The sequence below is a fragment of the Melanerpes formicivorus genome, unplaced genomic scaffold (assembly GCF_026170545.1).
Source record: "Melanerpes formicivorus ecotype bairdi unplaced genomic scaffold, bMelFor1.0.p_v2 SCAF_19, whole genome shotgun sequence".
In the NCBI taxonomy this organism is placed as follows: domain Eukaryota; kingdom Metazoa; phylum Chordata; class Aves; order Piciformes; family Picidae; genus Melanerpes; species Melanerpes formicivorus.
In genome coordinates this window covers 2,266,400-2,286,878 of record NW_027142371.1, presented here as the reverse complement: position 1 = coordinate 2,286,878, position 20,479 = coordinate 2,266,400, and the positions used below count along the sequence as shown (strand labels likewise).

The following is a 20,479-nucleotide window of genomic DNA, read 5'->3' as shown; positions in this document are numbered from 1 at the left end:
CACCCCTCCTGCAGCGTAGGAAACTGCTTTTGTAATGCACCCCTCCAGCAGCGCTCGCACTGCCCGGCTGCCTCCTGCTCCGGGGGAAATAAGGACGGTCCAGATCCCCATTTCCTGAAATAGGGATGGTTTGGGGGTGCACAGCAGGAGCGAGGCTGACTGGTGTGGTCCCTGCTCCGCAGGCTCAGGGGGCTTTCCCCACTGCCCCCCACCCATGCTAAGGCAGAAGCTGGTGTCAGTCAGTGGTACAAGACGTTCCTGCCTCGGCAAGTGGATGGAGAATAGGGGAGCTCTGAGCTTGCCCCTGCTCCACAGCAGCACCTCCTGCCATGGGGCACCTGTCTCTGAGCCCCCCAATAAACTAGCCTGGAGACCCTCACGTCGTGTCGCTCCTCCCTTGCTCACAGCTGTTCGTATCACCGAGCCGCTGCCTTTGTTCTGGGTTTGGGGCCGAGTAGCCAAAGGTTGTAGAGGCCCTGGGCAGGGCCATGGGCCGTGGCTGCGGGAGATGCCCGGGCGCTTTGCTCCATCGTGTGGGAGAAGCCAGCACTGCTGGGACACCAGGTGACAAGGACGCCGGAGGACCACGAGCTTCCCGTCCCACCCAGGCTGCCTCATGGCATCCCACTGCCCTGCTTCACCCCCGGCACTGCTGAGCACCCCGTTAGCCACGTCCCCTCGCTCTTTCCCAGCACTCAGCAAACTCAGGAGTCCCCAGATTCCCAAGCCTTGGGTCTGAGCCCCCAGCTGTAGATTCCTGAGCTGCACCCCACCACATCCTGGCAGCCCCCTCCCTGCTCACCCCTGCCCTGCTGTACGTTCCTTTGGGATGCGCTTTTCCATCCAGAGAAGTCCCTAAGTTTGTTCCCTGGAGGCTGCAGGGCTTTGATAACCAGGATGTTGGCACATCTCAGGACTGGCAGAGAGCCCTTGGTGCCACAGAGCCAGCCGCAGCATAGGGGTTGCCACAGCCCCAGGGGGAGGCTGGGGACCACACCTGCACCCCTCCTACTGTGAGATCCCCAGGCTCCACCTGAGTGGTCTCAGAGGGAGCGCAGATGTCCATGAGCAGCTGCAGCACCTCGCCAGTCTCCCCAGCCTGGGGAGCAGAGGGAAACAGGGAGGAGCTGCCAGCACCCTGCACCCTGGGCCAGCACTCAGGGCACCAACCTGCACCCTGCTGCTGCATCCCTGCACTCCATCCCCAGCTGACCCCTCCAGTCCTGCGGAGAGTCGACAAGCCCTGGCTCATCACCTGGACCTTTTGCCCCTTATGCCTTGGCCGGGCTCTGCTCTACCCAAGTCAGCCCCCACAGTCCCTAGCCTCCCAGGCACTGTTTGCTCCTGGCCCGCACTCAGGCTCAGCGATGGTTTGCTCATCACAGGTGGGTGATGGCACCACACCTCGCAGCACCCGTGGTGCTGTAGAGCAGGATCTGGCCACCTTGTTTTCCCCCCCGGAGCTGGGGGGGGAACCCCAGGCCCATGGCTGCCCTAGCCTTGACACCGGGTGGAGATGGGAGCCCCAACAGAGTCCAGTAAAAGCCCTGTTTGAGTTCCTAGCTTGGCAGCAGTTACTATAGCTACAGCAACGGCACCTCGCAGATTGGTTTCCATAAGAGCTTGGTTACTGTTTAACATCCCCACCCACATTAGCCCTGATTAAGCGAATCAATAAGATAACAGGAGGGGCAGGTTTCCTCGCCCTGCCTCACCGCACTGCCTCCTGCCTTCGCCCAGTTCCTTAGGGAAAGACATTTTTATTTATTTATTTAGACTTCTCTTTTTCCCTCCTCTGGCTCCTCTGGTGTTGGCCCCAAGTGCCCCTAGCAGTGGCCGGCGCGCCATGGTCACTGTAAGCACGCAGCCGAGCGCTGGGATGGAGGCTCCGTGTGGTGAGTACAGCGACCCCACGCCCGCGCCGCCCCCTGGGGAGCAGGGCTGGGAGCGGGCAGCAGCCCCCGGCCGGCCCAGGGACCCGCAGAGGCTGAAGCTGGAGGCAGGACAGGGGTCCCCGCTGTGCTCTAAAGACACACCTGGGCATCGCCTCTTGCCCTCCTCCAGGCCTGCAGAAGGCAGCACGTGCCGGGCAGCAGGGCTGCCCCGCCGGCTGGCAGAGGGGCTGCTGCCAGGCTGGCAGCAGAAGTGAAAGCAGCTTAGAAAGGAGGTGACAGTGCTGCTGCTGTGGCACACGCAGCCAGCCCCGAGGCAAAGGCTGCGGGTGCCCCGTGGCACACCTGGGCTGCAGGTGAGGGCAGGGCGGGCACTCGCCAGCACTGCGCTGTCGCCGTGGGCTGGGGCCAGGCTGGGCTATGGCTGGGCAGGGTGCTCAGCCTCCAGGTTCTGTGGTGCTGGCCATCAGGCAGCACATCACTGTTGGGCTGCCCAGCCACAGGGAGATGCCCGCCAGGCCTGTGCCCAGACTCCCTCCGTGGTACATCGGATACCAGCCCAGGGCAGCCCCACACTGCTGCTCTCTTTGGTTATGCCCACTGCCAACAGATGTGTGTGGGCACCAGGGAATGGGGTCCTCCTGCCCAGGCTGGCATGAGCCTGCTGTTATCCTTGGGACAGGTCCAGCCATGCCCGTGCTGCAGCTTCTCTGCACAGTGAGGAGCTGGGGCTGCTTGGTCCTGTGTGATCTGCAACCCCAGTGCCCTGGATGTGGCCAGGGTGTGGAGTGAGGCCTCAGCAGATGAGAGCCTGTCAGTCACAAAGTTCCTCATCACATCCTCGTGGCTCTCCATCACTCTCTCTGTCTCTTCATCACTTCCTTGGGACTATTCATCCCTGACCCTCCATCACTTTGTGTGGCTCTTATCACATCCTGTGGTTCTTCATGGTGCTGCCTTGTCTCTCCTTGCTGTGTTATCCACATCCTGCTCCTCTTCCCCTTTACCACATCTCGCTCACAGACTCGTGCAGCCTCATCAACCCCTGCTCCAGCTGCTAACTGTGCTCCAGCCAGGCACGAGGAGGGCTTGTGGGGCTTCCAGGCCTCCTCTTTATGCTTTGTTATGGTCCTGTTGTGGGTGGTGGCTTCTCTTGCTCCAGGTCTACAGCCTCCCACAGGTGCCTCCTACAGGTTCCACCTCCAGCTTCAGCCTGCTCTTGTGCTGGGCATCCATGCTGCAGTGATGAAGCCCCGAGGTGGTTGCTGTGCAGGAAGGGACATTCCTCCCTCTCTGCTGCTGGAGAGGAGATCAGCAAGCTCCCAGGGACTGCCTTGAGCCTCGCTGCAGGTCAAAGGGAGGCTCAAGTGACATTCCCATCAGCCTGGGAGACACAGCAGTGTGGAGTGGCCGGGTCTGGGTGTCCCTAAATCCAAGGTGTCTGTGTCCTGCTGTGTCCCAGCATGCAAGGCCAGCCTCATTTATGCAGTGAGCTGCAAGCTTTGCCTGACAAATGTAACCCAAAGAACTGGACGAGCCCTTTAATCACGTACAATTAACTTCTGCCCACTTGCAGCTGGCTCTAATGCCAGCAGCTGCTTGGCAGCCCTGGCACCGGTGCAAGCAAAGCTTTCTGTCATGAACTTCTCCCAGAACTTCTGTATTTAATTCTAATTTTCTCCTAGTTTTTCAGCCTGAGGGTCAGTGTGCAGAGCTGGGGCAGGTGCAGGCAGAGCTGGGGCAGGTGCAGGCAGAGCTGGGGCAGGTGAAGGCAGAACTGGGCCAGATGCAACTGAGCTGGGGCAGATGCAGCAAGAACTGGGAGAGATGCAGCTGAGCTGGGGCAGAGGCAGCTGAGCTGGGGCAGATGCAGCAAGAACTGGGAGAGATGCAACTGAGCTGGGGCAGAGGCAGCTGAGCTGGGGCAGATGCAGGCAGAACTGGGGCAGAGGCAGGCAGAACTGGGGCAGAGGCAACTGAGCTGGGGCAGATGCAGGCAGAACTGGGGCAGAGGCAGGCAGAACTGGGGCAGAGGCAACTGAGCTGGGGCAGATGCAGGCAGAACTGGGGCAGAGGCAGCTGAGCTGGGGAAGAGGCAGCTGAGCTGGGGAAGAGGCAGCTGAGCTGGGGCAGAGGCAGCTGAGCTGGGGCAGATGCAGGCAGAACTGGGAGAGATTCAACTGAGCTGGGGCAGAGGCAGCTGAGCTGGGGCAGATGCAGGCAGAACTGGGGAAGAGGCAGCTGAGCTGGGGCAGAGGCACCTGAGCTGGGGCAGATGCAGGCAGAACTGGGAGAGATTCAACTGAGCTGGGGCAGAGGCAGCTGAGCTGGGGCAGATGCAGGCAGAACTGGGACAGAGGCAACTGAGCTGGGGTAGAGGCAGCTGAGCTGGGGCAGATGCAGGCAGAACTGGGGCAGAGGGAACTGAGCTGGGGAAGAGGCAACTGAGCTGGGGCAGAGGCAGCTGAGCTGGGGCAGATGCAGGCAGAACTGGGAGAGATTCAACTGAGCTGGGGCAGAGGCAGCTGAGCTGGGGCAGATGCAGGCAGAACTGGGGCAGAGGGAACTGAGCTGGGGCAGAGGCAGCTGAGCTGGGGCAGAGGCAGCAACTGAGCTGGGGCAGATGCAGGCAGAACTGTCTGTCTGGGGAAGACTCACTGCACATCCCACCTGTGGCTGCTTTCCCCATCTGCTCCTGTGGCCAAACAAAGCTCGCTGCAGCCAGCAGCCGCTGCCTGCCAGCCTGTTGTGAGGCTGGGCTGCTGAGCCTGGGGCCTTGCAAGGGGGAGAGAGAAAAATAATAAGAATAGAAAAGTGAGATGGGCCTCCCAGACCAAGAGGAAATGCAGAGTGTTGGCAGAGTGAGGGGAGTCCTCATAAATAAAACAGGTGAAAAAGTTATCCAAATAGAGGAGAGGAAGGGCTGGCAGAGATGGAGGACCAGGCAGCAACTGGCTTCCCTGGGAGCCTGCAGTGCCATGGGGCTGGAGCTGGGCAGCAGGCTGGGCACAGCAGCTGGGATGCACCATGGGGCAGACGGCAAAGTGGTGGCTGAACCCCTCCCAGGGTCACTGGAATTGATCCCCTTGCAAAGCAATGAGAGTGCTCCATGCAGCAGCATTGCTGCTGAGCCCCAGCTGCACCCACCAGCACTGCCACTGCAGCTCTTGGCAGGACAGACCACCCCAGTTGGCATTGCCCTGGCATTGCTGGGGCTCAGCCAGTGAATGCACACCAGGTTCCGCCAGACAAGCCTGCAGCCTTGGAGGGCTATGCAGGTATTTTCCTCTTCCTTTGATGGGTGAAACAGGTTCTGGTTTTTCCACCTCCCCACCCATCTCAGGGGCTTCAGCATTTCAGCACCCCTCTGAAGCCAGGAATCCACCCTCAGGGGGCAGCTGGGCCTTGGGACAGTCAGCAGGTCTCACCTGCTCTTCGCAGTGGTGCCATCAGTAAGGGCAGAGTAGGGCATTGCCTTGCTGTAGCACTGCAACCCTCCCCATCCACCCCTGCCCCACACTGGCCCCAGCATTCACCCCAATACTCTGGGGGCAAGAATTTCCCTGTAGTTTGTGTAAAGGCCCTGTGACAAAGTTGTCCTGACCCCAGAGCCATGTGTGGGCTCCTGGGTGAGAAGGGAGTGATGCCACAGCTCCTGGAGAGCTGCAGGGCTAGGGACAACTTCAGCATCCTCACCAGCAGCTGCTGAGGATGGGCTGTTTGCTGGAAAGGGCTCCTCTGGGCATGTTGGAGCTAAATCTCTGGAGGAGGCTGCAGATGGGTGTGTGAGTAGGTCAGGGATGGAGATGGGGTGAGGGGATGCTCCTCTGGAGGGCAGAGAGGAGGTGATGGTGTGGGGGACTCCTTGGCTTCAGCTTTATCCTCCCAACAAGACTTGGGCACAGTCTGGGTCCTTGCCCTCAGTCCCAGCCCGAGCAGCACCAGGTCTCCACGTTGCAGGAGCAGCTCTTGGAGCAGGGGGATCCCCGGGGCTGGTGGTTCCTGGAGGTCCTGGTCCTGACCAGGGCCAGCTCAGCAAAGCAGCTTTGGGAAGTCGCTGGAAAATGCAGGACGTCAGAGCTGCCGAGGTGCTGTGCTGTGAGCAGTTCCAGCTGAAGAACATAAGAGGAGGCAGAATTCCTGAGCAGTTTTACTTGTCACTGTGCAGCAAGTACTTTCCTTTGCCAAACAGACCTCAGTTTTCACACCTCGCCCCTAGATATGACCCAAACTGAGCTTTGCCACCTTGATGCGTCCTGTCAGCTGCGTTCCTCTGTTCCTTGTGCTCTGTGTCTATGGCCCAGAGATTGTTGGGGATTGGCAGGTGTGAGGACACCCAGGAGAGCTTCCTTCCCTGTCCCCACTCCCTGCTAGCTGCTGGGGGTGGCTGTAACACTGCTGGCAGGGTCAGCACTTAGCAGGGCAGCAGGCAGCTGAGCAGTCTTGCTGCACCCAGGAGTGAGCATTGGGATGCAAAAGGGGCAACCACTGCTTTAGCCACCCTGGCTTGATCCTGAGAGCTGTCTGCTGGTGCACAGTGGAGGTTTCCTTGTGGAAGAGCTGGGGATGCTCCCCCCATCATGGAGGCCTTCAGTGTCACAGGCCACCTGTGCTTGGCCACAGGGCTGTGACTTCCCCCCTGCCAGGGCAGCCACCTTGCTCACTGGGCTGGCAGCACACCCTTGGCTGTGGCTTCCCTTGGAAATGCAATGGCAGTGAGCACAGAAGGCTGCTGGCACTACCCAGGGAGCAAGCATGATGGCAGTGAGCACAGGGGGCTGCTGGCACTGCCCAGGGAGCAAACACAATGGCAGTGAGCACAGAGGACTGCTGGCACTTACCAAGGTGCAAGCACGATGGCAGTGAGCACAGGGGGCTGCTGGCAGTGTCCAGGGAGCAAGCACGATGGCAGTGAGCACAGGGGGCTGCTGGCAGTGCCCAGGGAGCAAGCACGATGGCAGTGAGCACAGGGGGCTGCTGGCACTGCCCAGGGAGCAAACACGATGGCAGTGAGCACAGGGGGCTGCTGGCAGTGCCCAGGGAGCAAGCACGATGGCAGTGAGCACAGGGGGCTGCTGGCAGTGCCCAGGGAGCAAGCACGATGGCAGCGAGCACAGGGGGCTGCTGGCAGTGCCCAGGGAGCAAGCACGATGGCAGTGAGCACAGGGGGCTGCTGGCAGTGCCCAGGGAGCAAGCACGATGGCAGTGAGCACAGGGGGCTGCTGGCAGTGCCCAGGGAGCAAGCACGATGGCAGTGAGCACAGGGGGCTGCTGGCAGTGCCCAGGGAGCAAGCACGATGGCAGTGAGCACAGGGGGCTGCTGGCAGTGCCCAGGGAGCAAGCACGATGGCAGTGAGCACAGGGGGCTGCTGGCAGTGCCCAGGGAGCAAACACGATGGCAGTGAGCACAGAAGGCTGCTGGCACTGCCCAGGGAGCAAACACGATGGCAGTGAGCACAGGAGGCTGCTGGCAGTGCCCAGGGAGCAAGCACGATGGCAGTGAGCACAGGGGGCTGCTGGCACTTACCAAGGTGCAAGCACGATGGCAGTGAGCACAGGGGGCTGCTGGCAGTGCCCAGGGAGCAAGCACGATGGCAGTGAGCACAGGGGGCTGCTGGCACTTACCAGGGAGCAAGCACGATGGCAGTGAGCACAGGAGGCTGCTGGCAGTGCCCAGGGAGCAAACACGATGGCAGTGAGCACAGGGGGCTGCTGGCAGTGCCCAGGGAGCAAACACGATGGCAGTGAGCACAGGAGGCTGCTGGCAGTGCCCAGGGAGCAAACACGATGGCAGTGAGCACAGGGGGCTGCTGCCACACTGTGAGGTCCAGCTGTTGAAAGTGAGCAGCATGAGGTTAGGAAAGGTTTTAGGAGTCTCCCAGAGCTGTTGTGGTGCTGTGCAGGGCAGGTGTAGGGCTGCCAGGCTCTGCTACTCTTCTGCTGACATTTCTCAGATGGTACTGAAATACTGAGTGGAAGTGAGTGGTGGTGGTGCTGGTCCTGCAGGCAGCACGGGCCAGGCAATTTGCTTTTTAATACCCCAGCAAGTGCAGTGGGACCAAGGGCAGCACACAGGACAGAGCCAGGGGGGCACACTGGGCAGGGGGGACACCTGCAATGTCTTTGCTGGGGGTTAGGACAGGGCAGAGAGTGAAAAACAAAACACAACCAAACAAAAGGGCATGACTGTTTGTGTTCAGGCTCCTTCTCTGTTTGCTCGCCTCAGATATTCAAGCAAACAAGGTTCCTGGCAGAGGTGCTTGTGGCAATGGCAAATGTTGCAGAATTTTCTCAGAAGGCAAATTTCAAGGTAGTGGCTGCATGGTGAACCCAGGGTGCTGGCTCACCCCTGCTGGGCAGAGGCACCACACTCCCCCTGGGACCTCTGAGCAAAGCCATTGCTCCAAGGAATGGCTCCTGTCCCAGCTTCACCCTGAGCATCAACAGAAATTACTCAGCAAATCCCTTCAGGAAGTGCCTCCAAAAATAATGTTGGACTCTGGATGATGCGCTGAAGGTGGGAGAGGAGCCCCTCCATGCAGAGCAAGCAGCTGTGGAAAGGCACCAGCAGTGAAGGAGCAAACAGATCCTGTCCCCCAAAAGCTGAAGGTTCTGCAGGGCTGGGCCAAAAGTTCTATCCCCAAATGCTGCAGCCTCTGGAGGGACTCCAGCTGCATCCTGGTGGTACCAGCATCCCTGATTCTAAGGGGTGGATGGAGACCATCACCACATGGGCTCAAGCCCTCTGAGCCCAACCCCAAGGTGTCCCTAGGGACTCAGCCAGTGTTGGCACCTTCTCTTGGGAAGAGGACTGGAGCTGAGGACTGGGCAGTGCTGTGGGCCTCCTGCCATGGGTCATCATGGGTCTCTTCTCCCAGGCAGTCAGCACCAGAACAAGAGGACACAGTCTCAAGCTGCACCAGGGGAAGTTTGGACTCAAGGTGAGGAGAAAGTTCTTCACAGAGTTGTTAGCCATTGGAATGTGCTGCCCAGGGAGGTGGTGGAGTCACCATCCCTGGAGGTGTTCAAGAGGGGATTGGATGTGGCACTTGGTGCCATGGTCTGGTAGTCATGAGGTCTTGGGTGACAGGTTGGACTTGATGATCTTTGATTCTGTGAATCTATGATCATGTGGGCCATCTCTTCTGCAATGGTACTCTGGGAGCCCTGGCACCTTTTGCCTCTCTGGACAGCCAGACTGTTTTGACACCCCAATGTTCATGGCAGTCTACTGACCTCTGGCTTTACCCATTCCACCTCAGTCTGCCAGAGCAGCACCTTCCCCGTGGCTTCGCCAGAACTCATCTGCCAGGGTGGGTGGCTCAGATCCTGCCTCTGAGTGTGGGGCACCTGAACCCTGGCATGGGACCAGTGGGCACCTTTCAGCTGCCTCTGCACCAGAAACCCAGGCTGGCCATAGGTGCACAGGAGGCCTCATGGGCAACAACCTGGGAAGTTGGGAAGCGCCGGGAGAGCAGCACAGGCAGCTTCCTGGCATGGCTATGCCCGGGACAGCCAATGTCAACAGACAGAGCTGAGGGAAGGAGCAAAACCAAACACATGGCACTTCTCAGAACAAGAGCTGTAAAACCTGCACAAACCTGAGCAAGTGCCACAGCACTTTTACAGGCCAGGATCAACAGCTGAACCCTCTCAGCCTGTTTGCCAACACACAACCCACAGCCACTGCGGCCCAGCCCTGCTTACAGAGGCTGCCCAGCCCAGCTGCCCCTGCCCTGCTTGGCCACTTCTCTCCCCTCCTGCTCCCAGGGAAGGCTCAGCACTTTGGGCATAGTCCCCAAAGCCCTGATGCCCCATGATAAAAAGCTGCTGTTGATCCTCTCCCATGTGCCAGCCTGCCCTGGTTTCCAGCTGGCTGGGTAAGTCCTGCCCATCACTGTGTCCACCCTACTGTCCTGGTGGTAAACAGCAGCTCAGGCTGGGAAGAGGATTCCGTGGTACCAACATCACCCAAAGAAACTCGACCACGGGTGGTGAGGCTGGGCAGGGTATCAGGTTAATGCATAGGGCAGTACTGGGGCACACAGAACTGTTCCGTGGGGAAAAGCTCTGCCCAGGTGGCAGGTCCTCATCCAGCAGCTGTCTGGCCTCTCACTCACAGCCACCACGGCTTGTGAACAGGAGGTCCTGCCCCGGGGGCGAGCAGGCTCAGCCAGGTCGAGGTGTCCCGGCAGGAAGAAACAGAGAAGGCACCAACGGGCACCTGAGGAAACCACACTGAATGGAGAGCCTGGTGTCAGCAGGGCAAAGGTGGCACCAGGAAATGAATAAGTGGAATAAGGAAGCAAGAGGAACAGGAGGACAAAGAGATGTGCTTCAGATCCACAGTCCTGGCTGCTCCTCTGCCTGGAGCCTGCTGCCTTCAAGGATTAAATGGTGGTGGGATGGAGATGGTGGCTTTGCCACCAGGGGGGCACCCTGGTGGAAACAGAGCTGGGTGCTGCCCTCACCTTCAGCCACAGCGCCTCTGCCAGGGGACTGCGACCAGCCGGGAGAAATCTGTCGCCCTGGGTGTGTCCCCCGTGAGAGGCGTTAGCGCTGCCGTGGAAGCGGAGCGGGGAGGGAGCTGTCCCCGGGTTACGCAGAGTTCAGAGCCGGCCCTGCCCTCCCTGCCGCTCCCTGCCGCCCACGGCCGTGCTGGCATCTGCGCCGTCACCACCGCGCCCCTTCCCCGCAGCTCATCTCCCACTCCGAACCCAGCAGGAGCCTGCTGGAAGCTGCTGGCAGCTGCCATCTCCAAGCTGATTGAATGCACCCCGGGCAGCAGCAGAGGCTCACAGGAACACGACAGGAGCGGTTAAGGAATGGTTTTCCACTGCTGTGCCTTCAGGATGGTGCTTGGAGTGCAGAGTGCAGCATCTCTGAAGGGCAGAAAAGTCTCTTCCCTTCTTGGCACACAGAGAGGAGAGGTAGGCTCGGTGAGAAGAAAGCCATCTGAGGAGGAAGGAGAGAGCAGGAAAATTGGAGCTTCAGACAGGCTTGGCCTGGAGTTTGTTCCTCCAGGTGCAGAGACTGGCAAGGCCATGACCCTAGTCATGGCCATGCAGCACTGCAAAGGGGCTCAGGTCTCCCTTTCAGCACTCAACTCCTTGCTGGGTGTCTGTGAAAAGCCAGTGAAGTGCCATTCTAATCCCTCACCTACTTTTCCTCCTCTGGGCTAAGCAGGGCCACACGTGCCAGCACACACTGCAGAAGGCTCAGCGCTCCGCAGCCTCCGTGCTCCCCTCTGGACTGGTGCCAGTGCAGTCAACAGGAGAGTGCACAGCAGCTCCAGAAACAAACCCAGAGTGCAGCCCTGTGGTGGCAGAGAGGGGCTGCTTGTAGTGTGACACCTGGAAAACCCCTCTTCCTCCCTCTGGGCTTGCCTTGACCTGGCTGCAGTGCAAGGGACCAGCCAAACTGTCAGGCTGCCTGTGTTTTGATTGGCTGGGAAGAGGATTCCATGGTACCAACATCACCCAAGGAAACTGGACCACGGGTGGTGAGGCTGGGCAGGGTGTCAGGTTAATGCACAGGGCAATACTGGGGCACACAGAACTGTTCCGTGGGGAAAAGCCCTGCCCATGTGGCAGGTCCCCATCCAACAGCTGTCTGGCCTCTCACTTGCAGCCACCACGGCTTGTGAACAGGAGCAGGTCCTGCCCCAGGGGCAAGCAGGCTCAGCCAGGTCAACCTTCCCTGATGGAGGTGGGGGAAGCGGGGTTTGGAGCACCCCATAACAGCCTAGGTCATGGAGGCTCCTGGATTCCCCACTGATGGCACCAACATGTGCCAGCAGTGAAGAAATCTCAGCCCTGAGAGTTTCCCAGCTTCATCAGGAGACGATGGGGAAAGGAGACCACTGGTACAGCTCAGGCAAGCACCCAGGGATCTGTGGCAGAGTGAGTGGCAGCAATGACTTCAGGGTGGTTTGAGCCACTGGAGCCGCTCTCTGAGGTCTGCAGGACACAAGGCTCAAGGATGCAGTGCTACAGATTGGGGATGAGTGGCTGGAGAACAATCTGTGAGGGACCTGAGGGACCTGGGAGTGCTGGTTGATAACCAGCTGAACATGAGCCAGCAGTGTGCCCAGCTGGCACAGAAGGCCAATGGCATCCTGGCCTGGATCAGGAAGATTGTGGCCAGCAGGACCAGGGATGTAATTCTGTCCCTGTGCTCAGCACTGGTGTGGCCTCACTTCAAGCACTGTGTGCAGCTCTGGGACCTTCACTGCAAGAAAGTTCTTGAGGTGCTGGAGCAGGTCCAGAGGAGAGCCACGAGACTGGGGAAGGGGCTGGAGGGAAGGTCTGATGAGGAGAGGCCGAGGGAGCTGGGGGTGTTCAGCCTGGAGAAGAGGAGACTCAGAGGGGACCTTACCACACTCTGAAGGGAAATTGTAGTCAGGTGAGGGTCAGGCTTTTCCCCCCGGCAACTTGTGACAACATGAGAGGGCACAGCCTGAAGCTGTGCCAGGGCAGGTTTAGGTTGGATGTTAGGAAGCACTTCCTGATGGAAAGGGAAATGAGACAGTGGGATGGACTGCCCAGGGAGGTGGTGGAGTCACCATCCCTGGAGCTATTTAAGGAAAGATTGGATATGGCACTTAGTGCCATGCTCTGGTCAATGTGGTGGTGTTAGGCTGGACTTGATGACCTCAGGGGTTTATTCCAGCCTCAATAATTCTGTGTGATTCTGTGAGGTGGGGAAGCATCATCATGTGTGCGGCTTCCTGCCTGCTGCCCTCCTTTGTCCTGGATTGTCCCAGTTGTCCCACTCCTGCTGTTAAACTCCCAGGCACATCTGGAGCAGGCTCTAGAGCTCTGTGCTCAGTCAGGCATCCCCTGCTCCACAGAAATGCAGAGCCAGGCCAGAGGCCAGGACGAGGGCACCCCAGAAAGGTGGCCCAGAAAGCAGCGGGCATTGCTGCAGGCACCGGCAGTGGGGTGCAAATCCAGAGCCACCTTATAATCCCTCTCCAGGCAGTGGCCAGAAACCTTTAAAACCTGCAGCTCTGCAGCACAGCCTCCTGCTCCCCATCAAATCTCATTGTGACCAGCATTAAGGGATTAGCTGGGCCCTGCCACCGTGCCGCAGCCAGCTCCTGGGCATGGCTCGTGCCCCGCAGCCCGTGGGGGGTTTGCTGGCTGGACAGCCCCATCCAAGGGTGAGACTTCCCTAGCTCTGCCCCTGGAGCTGAGCACTCCTGGAAGATGAATGGCAGCAGATACGACCTGCTCCAGGACACAGCAGGTACTCCCCATGCTCCCCTGGCACTTGCAGCTGTGCAGGCAGCGCTGCAGAGGGTTTGTGAATGAGGGGCACCCCCAGGGTCTCCGGGGGGGTTTTGGAGAAGCCAACATATGCTCCTCCCCCACATCTGTCTGGTTGGCATTGAGGGGACCTTCACTTCTCTGCTTTGTGGTTTGCTCCATGCAGGGTGAATGTGGCATGTTTGTGGGTGGTGATGGCTGATGTCCCCAAGCTCTGTTCTAGGGCTTGAAGAGATGTACCCCAGCGTGAGGGGCATGGTGGAGCAGGTGCTGTGTGTGACTCCTGGGCCTGCCTGCACCGTTTGGGAAGTGAATTCTCAGCCCAGTTCCAGTGTTTGGCCTCACTGCCCAGCACTGCAGCTTTGGCAGGCCTGGGACAGAACCTGCCCACATGCAGCACAAGCCCTGGTTCTGTTCTCTCTTTGCTGCCTGCTTCTCAGCCAGAGTTTTGCAGATGGACTTACCCAGCCCTCATCCTGAAAGCTTAAAAACAACCAAGAGAAAAATACTTGCAATGCAGACCTCATCCACTGCATAGAGCTGGTTCCCCTCCTCAGCCCCCTCCAGTGCTGGTCTCCCACCTCTGTGCTCAGACCCTAGGCCCCAGCACCCACAGGGTGTAGAGGGGAGACAGCAGGGAGACTCAGGGTGCTGCAGGGAGGTTGCAGGCACTCAGAGAAGTTTTGAGCATCCCAAGCCCTGCACTGCTGCAGCTCACAGAACCTCACCCACAAACCACCCTGGTGGTGGTCTGCTGGACCTCAGGGCACTGCAAACCCCCTGCGGCTCCTCTTGCTTGAGCCGTTGCCTGCATGCAGAGCTTGCAGTGGCAGTGGGGTTCATGGGCAGCCTGCACCCTGAGCCACCATCCCGTGGGATGGGCTCCTCAATCCACAGGGAGCCACGTGCTGGGAGGTGCTCCCGGCAGATTCCTGTGCTCTTTATCAGCTGGCCACTGGCATAGGAAAGTTCATGGCTGCAGCGGCCCGGGATGGGTTACTAGAAGTGGCTCATTTCCTCGAGTCAGCTCCTTTATGGTCATCATATACTTTAATGTCTTTATGATAGCAGAGGCCAATGGCACTTGGCCTTGCAGGAGTGGAGAGGGGCAGATAATGATTTCTCCTGATTGCAGCCACAGGGCAGATACTCAAAGGCTCGTTAGCAGCTTGCTGTGTTGTTTGTTACTGGGAGCCTGGCAGCTGGCACTGCAGCGTCCTAGCCGTGGCTCTGTGGGACTCTGGAGACATGCTGTCCCCCATGCAGCAAACCTCACCTGTAGAAAGCTTCAGGACAGGCCCAGCTGCATTGCAGCTTGCTGGAATTCCTGATTTCAGTGCAGCTGGAACTTTTTCCCCATACTTTTGCTTTCTGCTGTGCTTTTGGGTTTCTGGGGCAGGGGGCAGGGTGGTTCTGTTCCACAAGCGGTGTCCTGGTGCCCATGGATGGACTGCAGGGGTGCAAAGCTGCTGTGTATCTGGAGTTCCTGAGTGCTGTTTTGCTCCCACTTAACCTCTCTGGCACTTGCTGTGCTCTGGTGACTGAGGGCACTGGGGACAAGTGTGGCTCTTGGGGCACTCTGCACAAAATCATCCTGCATTAACTTGTTTCCCTCTGACTCCAGAAACCAGGATCGCTCAAACTTTAACTTGCCACCTCCTCTTCACTCCATGGCCAGCCTGCCCAGATCAGACCTGGTTCTCCCACCTACAGCAGCCTTCCCCTCTCCTCCTGCTGCCTCCTGTCAGACACACTCATGGCCCTTTCCTGAGATTCTCTCCCAGCCTCCAGCTCCCCAGCCAGGGCTGATTTTGCCAGCCAGCCTGGGGCAGGAGAGCAGCCCACGGCTGCTGGATTCAGAGAGGTGTTTTTTGCCCTTGACTTTTCCTCCTCTGGGGACACAGGCTTAGACTATCTCCTGCCACCCTTGCCCCACTGCAGCTCTGCCCTCACAACCCCAGCAGCTCGGCTGTCTTTTGCCTTGATTTCTAGTGAGGGCTGAACCCGGGAGCCCCGGCAGGGACGGCAGGTTGCTCCCAGCTGCTCTCTGGTGTGTTCACCTTTGCAAAACAGAGAAAAGACAGTTTTAAAAAAGCAAAACTGTTGATTTTGGCTGTTCTCCTCCTCCACCTATTGCTCCACCAGCTGGAACGATCCAGGGGCTGTTCTCTCTGTGTGTAATGAATGCAAAAAGTCAATGAAACCCGAAAGCCCTGGAGGCAGCTGGCGGGGGTGAAGGCAGAGACTTGCTTGCCAAACTGTGAGCTCGGTAGGGATCTTCCTCCTGGGAAGCTGCAGGATTACTTCAGTTCCAAAGGGATCACATCCACCTGCTAAACAAGTTCTCCCCAGCTCCAGATGTGAGCTGCTGAGATCTGTGCCATTCAAAATGTGTGAGCTGGTGAGGCATGGAAAGCAACAGGTGTTCACTGCTGGCAGCAGACCCTCACTCCAGAGCTGCTGCTTCCCATCTTAAACAGGACTTAAGCTGCTGGATTCGAGCTGAGCATCTGCCAGTGCAGACAGCGACTGTGGCATGTGGCCAAGCCAGAGCTTTTCTGCATTTCCTCCCAAACAGGCAGGAGAGTTCTGCACTGGGAAGTGCCCAGGTCTGCATTGGGTTGGGGTCTGCATGGAGGGCAAAGCTTGCAGCACAGGGGGTTCAGCGGGGCAAGTAGAATTGGCACTGGGAGCTGCAGCTTGGTCCAAGTTGCAGCCTGTGCTGTGATGAACAAAGATGAATCTAACAGGGTCCTCTCCTCTGTTCGGTCTTGGGCTCATTGCATGATGCTGCATAAAACTACAGCAGCCAGACTTCCAGTCACAAGTGCTGACCTGAGGCTCCTAGATTCCCAGATGCTGTCTCTGAGGGCTGCAATGCAGGCAGTGCAAGCAAGCCCACACCATGCTCTGGTGTCCTCAGGCACAGCTGCTCTTCTGAGACCACCTCAGACTCACTGTCCTTGCAGAACAGCAGCTCCCAAGGGTACTAATAATGACTTCCTCAAGCACTTTCGCCAGGCAGGATAACAAACCCCTCTCTGGTCCCAGGCTGAGAGGCAGGCACAGTGTTATCCTGGAGCAGTGTCTGCCTGTCCTCATGCTTGCAGCCCTTTCCCTGCCATTTTTGCACAGGAGTTAGATTTATTTTAGCTCCAGCAATTGCATCCAACATCCACCCCAGTGCTGGCTGAACTGCACATGTTGCTTTTGGAAAGGAGTTCAAGCCTAGTCTGCTAGCTCCTTTGAAGTGTCGTTTTCCCATGTCCAAAACCTGCCTTGATCCTCCATGTGGTGATTTTATGGCCTGAGGGCCTGGATAGTTTGGGTTGGTATGGCCACTTTTTTTTTGGCACTGGTGAGAAGTCAATAGCCTGAGGTTGTGGTGAAGCTGTTTCTGCCACCCTCAGCTGTGCCAGGCAGCCCAGGATGCCACTACGTGTCACAAGCTCACCAGTGGCAGTGTCCAGCATCTGCTCAGGCACCACCTGTCCCAGGCATCATGTCCAGCTCCAACCAGCATCTGTCCCAACCTGTAAATCACCCAGAGCAGTTCCTTGTTGAACAGGATGGTGAAATGTTGCTCTTCCCCTGGGCATGGGTCTGGCACGTGGCTGTGGTCACCTCCTGCCTCTCTGGGCTGGACCTTTCTGACCCACCTCCCTGGTTGGAGGTGGTGGATTTTTCTGGTTCACCTCCACAAAGTGTTTTGCCAGGGCAGGGACATGCTGCCTGCAGCTGGCCAGGGGCAAACAGACCCTAAACAACTTCTGCTGAGCCACCAGTTTTTCTGAACACCTCTCTCTGCTGCTGGGGACATCCTGGGGAGGGACACAGGAGGAGACTCTCATCTGTGTGTCCCTCATGTGATTGCCCACAGAGGAGGCAAAGCTCCACCGCTTCGGCACGGGTCTTGCTTCAGCCCCTCTGACCTGCGGCGCTCCAGGCCCTGCCAAACTCCTTGGAGCCAGTCACTGAGGCAGGGGCAGCTCTGCTGCCAAGCCCTGGCACACACAGAGGCAGGAGGCAGGAGGCAGAGGGGTTTGACAGCCTGGCCTAAATACCCCTGTTTACAAAAAGTCTGACAAAACACGAGCCCTTGGCTTTATCTTCCCCATTTGGAAATAGCCCCAGAGCAAATATACCTAAGGCACGAAGGGAGGGGGATTTCTGTTGACTCTAGAAAAAGCTGCTCTTTAAAAACAGGAAAAGAGCTCATCCTGGAGCTGTGCAGCCTGCCTGCTGGACCCCGAGCCTTGCACAGGGGCTTAGAGCCTGCCTGCTAATCTGTGGCCGTTGTGTGTGAGCAGGTCATGCAGTAAACTGCTCCCTGTTAATTTTTTAATGCAGAATAAACAGGTCAAGAAATGATTAGCATGAGAATAGGTTGAGCTTAATCAGGAGAATCAGAAAAGATGAGAGAGAAGAGGCAGATTGGAGTTATCAGTTAACCACACGGAGAGGCTCTGCCTTCACCAGCTCCTTTCCTCTCATTTTCCATCCCCTCCGAAGCTGCCTTTCCCCCCTTCCCCTAATTCAAATGAGGAGCTCAAATTGCTGGTACAAGCACAATGGGAGCCCTTGTCTCTCCTTCTCCTTTTCTGTCTGCAGTGTCTGCCCAAAGAAATTGCAGGCTCCTACCTGGTTGTTCCCAAACGGTCCTTCCCCTTCCCCACGTGCAGAAAGGGAGCTGTTGACATGAAGGCTGAGGGGTGGAAAATCCACTTTGGGCTCCGCTGCACCAGCTGTGGCCTGCTCCTGGCAGCTCCAGGGACTGAAGTGGAGGCATCTGTGGGCAAGGGGAAAGAGCAGCCCTCGGGACTGCTTGGAGTGGAGTTTGGTCAGTGGTCGGAGATCTATATTCTGAGATAGGCAGGACTTTGGCCACAAACTGGAATTTGAAATTTCAAAGGGGAAACCAAAAAAAAAAAAAAAAAAGGAAAGGAAAGAAAGGGGAAAAAAAAAGGCAGAAGGGAGCTTTGCATGTTGTGGAGATGACTGCACTGGGAATGTTCCCCTGGGGTTTTCGGCCTCTGTCGTGCGCTTTTGTCTCCCCTCCCAGCTCGCCTGGCCAAATGCTGGCAGGCTGAGCAAGGGCTCTAGCTCTGGAGCTCTCCTGCTCAGGAGAGGTTTCAGACCTGAGTTGATCCCCACCCCACTGGCACGCCGAGGAAAAGCCACTCCAAGCCACAGTGGCCTTGGAGGAGCTGATCTGGAGTGGAGGTTGCAAGGGGCAGTGGTGGCATCACTGATGTAAGGTGAGGTTGGTCCTGCTGGCTTCGGGTAGCAGCATTTCTGCTGGGGATCTCTTGGGAGTTCAGAGTTGTGAGAGGGAAATGCAAATGGCAGAAGGGGCCCAGGCTCTCAGCTGCAGCCTGACTGCTGTCCATGCTCTGAAAGTCTGCAGGTGATCCCAGACTGGGCAGTGCAGTTGATGCGCTGGAGCATAGAGCTGCTGTCCTGTGGCAGGCTGGAGAAATGAGCCAGCAGGAACTGCAGGAGCATCACCCACACGGGGCTACTAAGAAGCAGGAGCCAGGCTCCTCACAGGGTGCATGACAGGAGGAGATCAATGGGCATAAAAGTTGGAGAGAAGTTCAGACAATGTCTAAGGAGAAATGTAGACCCTGTAAGGATAGTGAAGCCCTGCCTAGAGAGGCTGTGCAGGCTCCCTCTTTGGAGGTGTTCGAGGCCTGACAAGAAAATCCCCAAGCACCCCACACTGCTCTCCCAGCTGGCTCTGTTTCCAGCAGGAGTTTGGAGCAGAGACCCCAAGGTCCTTTGCAGCCTCAATTATCCTTTGATCCTATAACACCCCATTTAAGAAGGGCAGGAGGAGTACTGTGAGAGGGCTCTGCTCACCTCCTGTCATGAAGAACCAGCAGGCAGAGCAGCTGATGGTGTCCTGACCCAGACTGCTCGCTCCCCATCCTTGTGCACTGAGAAGCACAGATCTGATCTGGGGAGAATCCCCTCTTGCTTTGGTTGGATTTGCCAGTCAGGGGTGTACAGATAAGGCAGAATGAATGCTATGATGTGCCAGTGTGGGAAAGGATTCACTGCTCAACAGAGGAAAATGAAATAATCACTTGGCACAGAACATTTCATGCCCTGGAGCTGTCATGGTCTCCTTCACAGACATCTCCTGGTATAGGAAATGATGGCTGGAGTGCCTAGAAAATGGGGACAGGAGGAGAAAGGAGAGGGCCTGAAAGCTGAGCACCTGGTTTGGGAGCAGCCTTTGTCCTCCAGTGGTTGTTTGCCAGCTACAAGTTGTCTCACACTGGAATAAAAATGGCAGAATGTCTTCTGTAGGACAGCAGTGTTTGGATCAGCCCAGCCAGCTTGAGCATCTCTAACCTCAACCAGCCACAGTGTTGGCTAGCACAAGCCATGACTCCCTTGGCAAGCTGTCCCAAAAGCCACCAGGCAGGGATGTCAGGCAGAACATCTCCAGGCAGACAGCAGCCTCAGCAGCAGACCACGGCTGGGGAGCAGGCAGCACCTTTCCATCATGAGTCCATCCTGGGGGCAAAGGAAGTGCAGGGTGGCCCTCACTGATACAGTCCTCAACCTCCATGCCAAGACAAGGGAATTGGGAGGGGGCACTGGTGATAGATGGAGGACACTGGTAGTGAGAACACAAGAGCCACCATGAGCCCTGGCCTCGTGAGCCACCTAAGGCTCTCCAAACTTCCCTGCCCCTTATCTACCCCTCTCCCGCATGCATCTCCTCTCCCAATGCTATTCCTGGCCCTTTTAATCCTTCCTGCCTGGGGAGCAAATGGCCTTTGCAGCCCTCCTTGCTCAGCAGGCCCTGGAGGTTTGTTGTGCTGAGCAGAGCAGAATGGGCCCTGCTGTTAGGATATTGCACCAGACGCTGTGGCAAGTCCTGCACATATTTGACCTGGTGTCTGCAGCATTTATCTAATCAAAGGGATCACTGTGGCCCAGCCAGGATGGGGATGGAGGTCCCTGGGACGGGGCCATGGAAGGGGCCATGATCTACCTTAGCATCCTGATCCCAGTGCACACATCATAAAAACCAATTTTCGGCTGAGGATGGCTCCAGAGGGAGAGCCACTGGCACAGAGTGAGGAGAGCTGTGGCTCTCTTGGGAGCCCAGCCCAGGGGACTTCTTGCTCTGCAGCACAGGATTGTTCCTCACCAGTCCCAGGGGCTTTCCCCTGTGCTCAGCTTCTCTCAGCAGATCTGCAGCCTCAGGGCAGAAGAGCTTGTTGGAGGTGCTCTGTAAGTCAGAGCTCTGGGGATCCCTTGTACTGCTCAAACGTGAACAGCAAACTCTCACTAGCATCA

The 20,479-nt window shown here is 57.8% G+C and overlaps 1 long non-coding RNA gene across 3 annotated transcripts; it reads right to left on the bottom strand.

Moving 5' to 3' along the window:
- Positions 1 to 1,606: 1,606 nt before the first annotated feature.
- On the bottom strand, positions 1,607 to 18,163 carry LOC137446820 (uncharacterized). 3 transcript variants are annotated; one of them, XR_010988719.1, is made up of 3 exons: positions 17,804 to 18,163; positions 7,518 to 10,847; positions 1,607 to 6,004 (listed from the first exon to the last, which is right to left on the bottom strand). It is a non-coding gene; the product is annotated as an uncharacterized lncRNA (long non-coding RNA). The 3 variants fall into 3 exon arrangements; XR_010988718.1 differs by having other exon boundaries at positions 7,518 to 7,723; XR_010988720.1 differs by lacking the exon at positions 7,518 to 10,847.
- Positions 18,164 to 20,479: the final 2,316 nt, after the last annotated feature.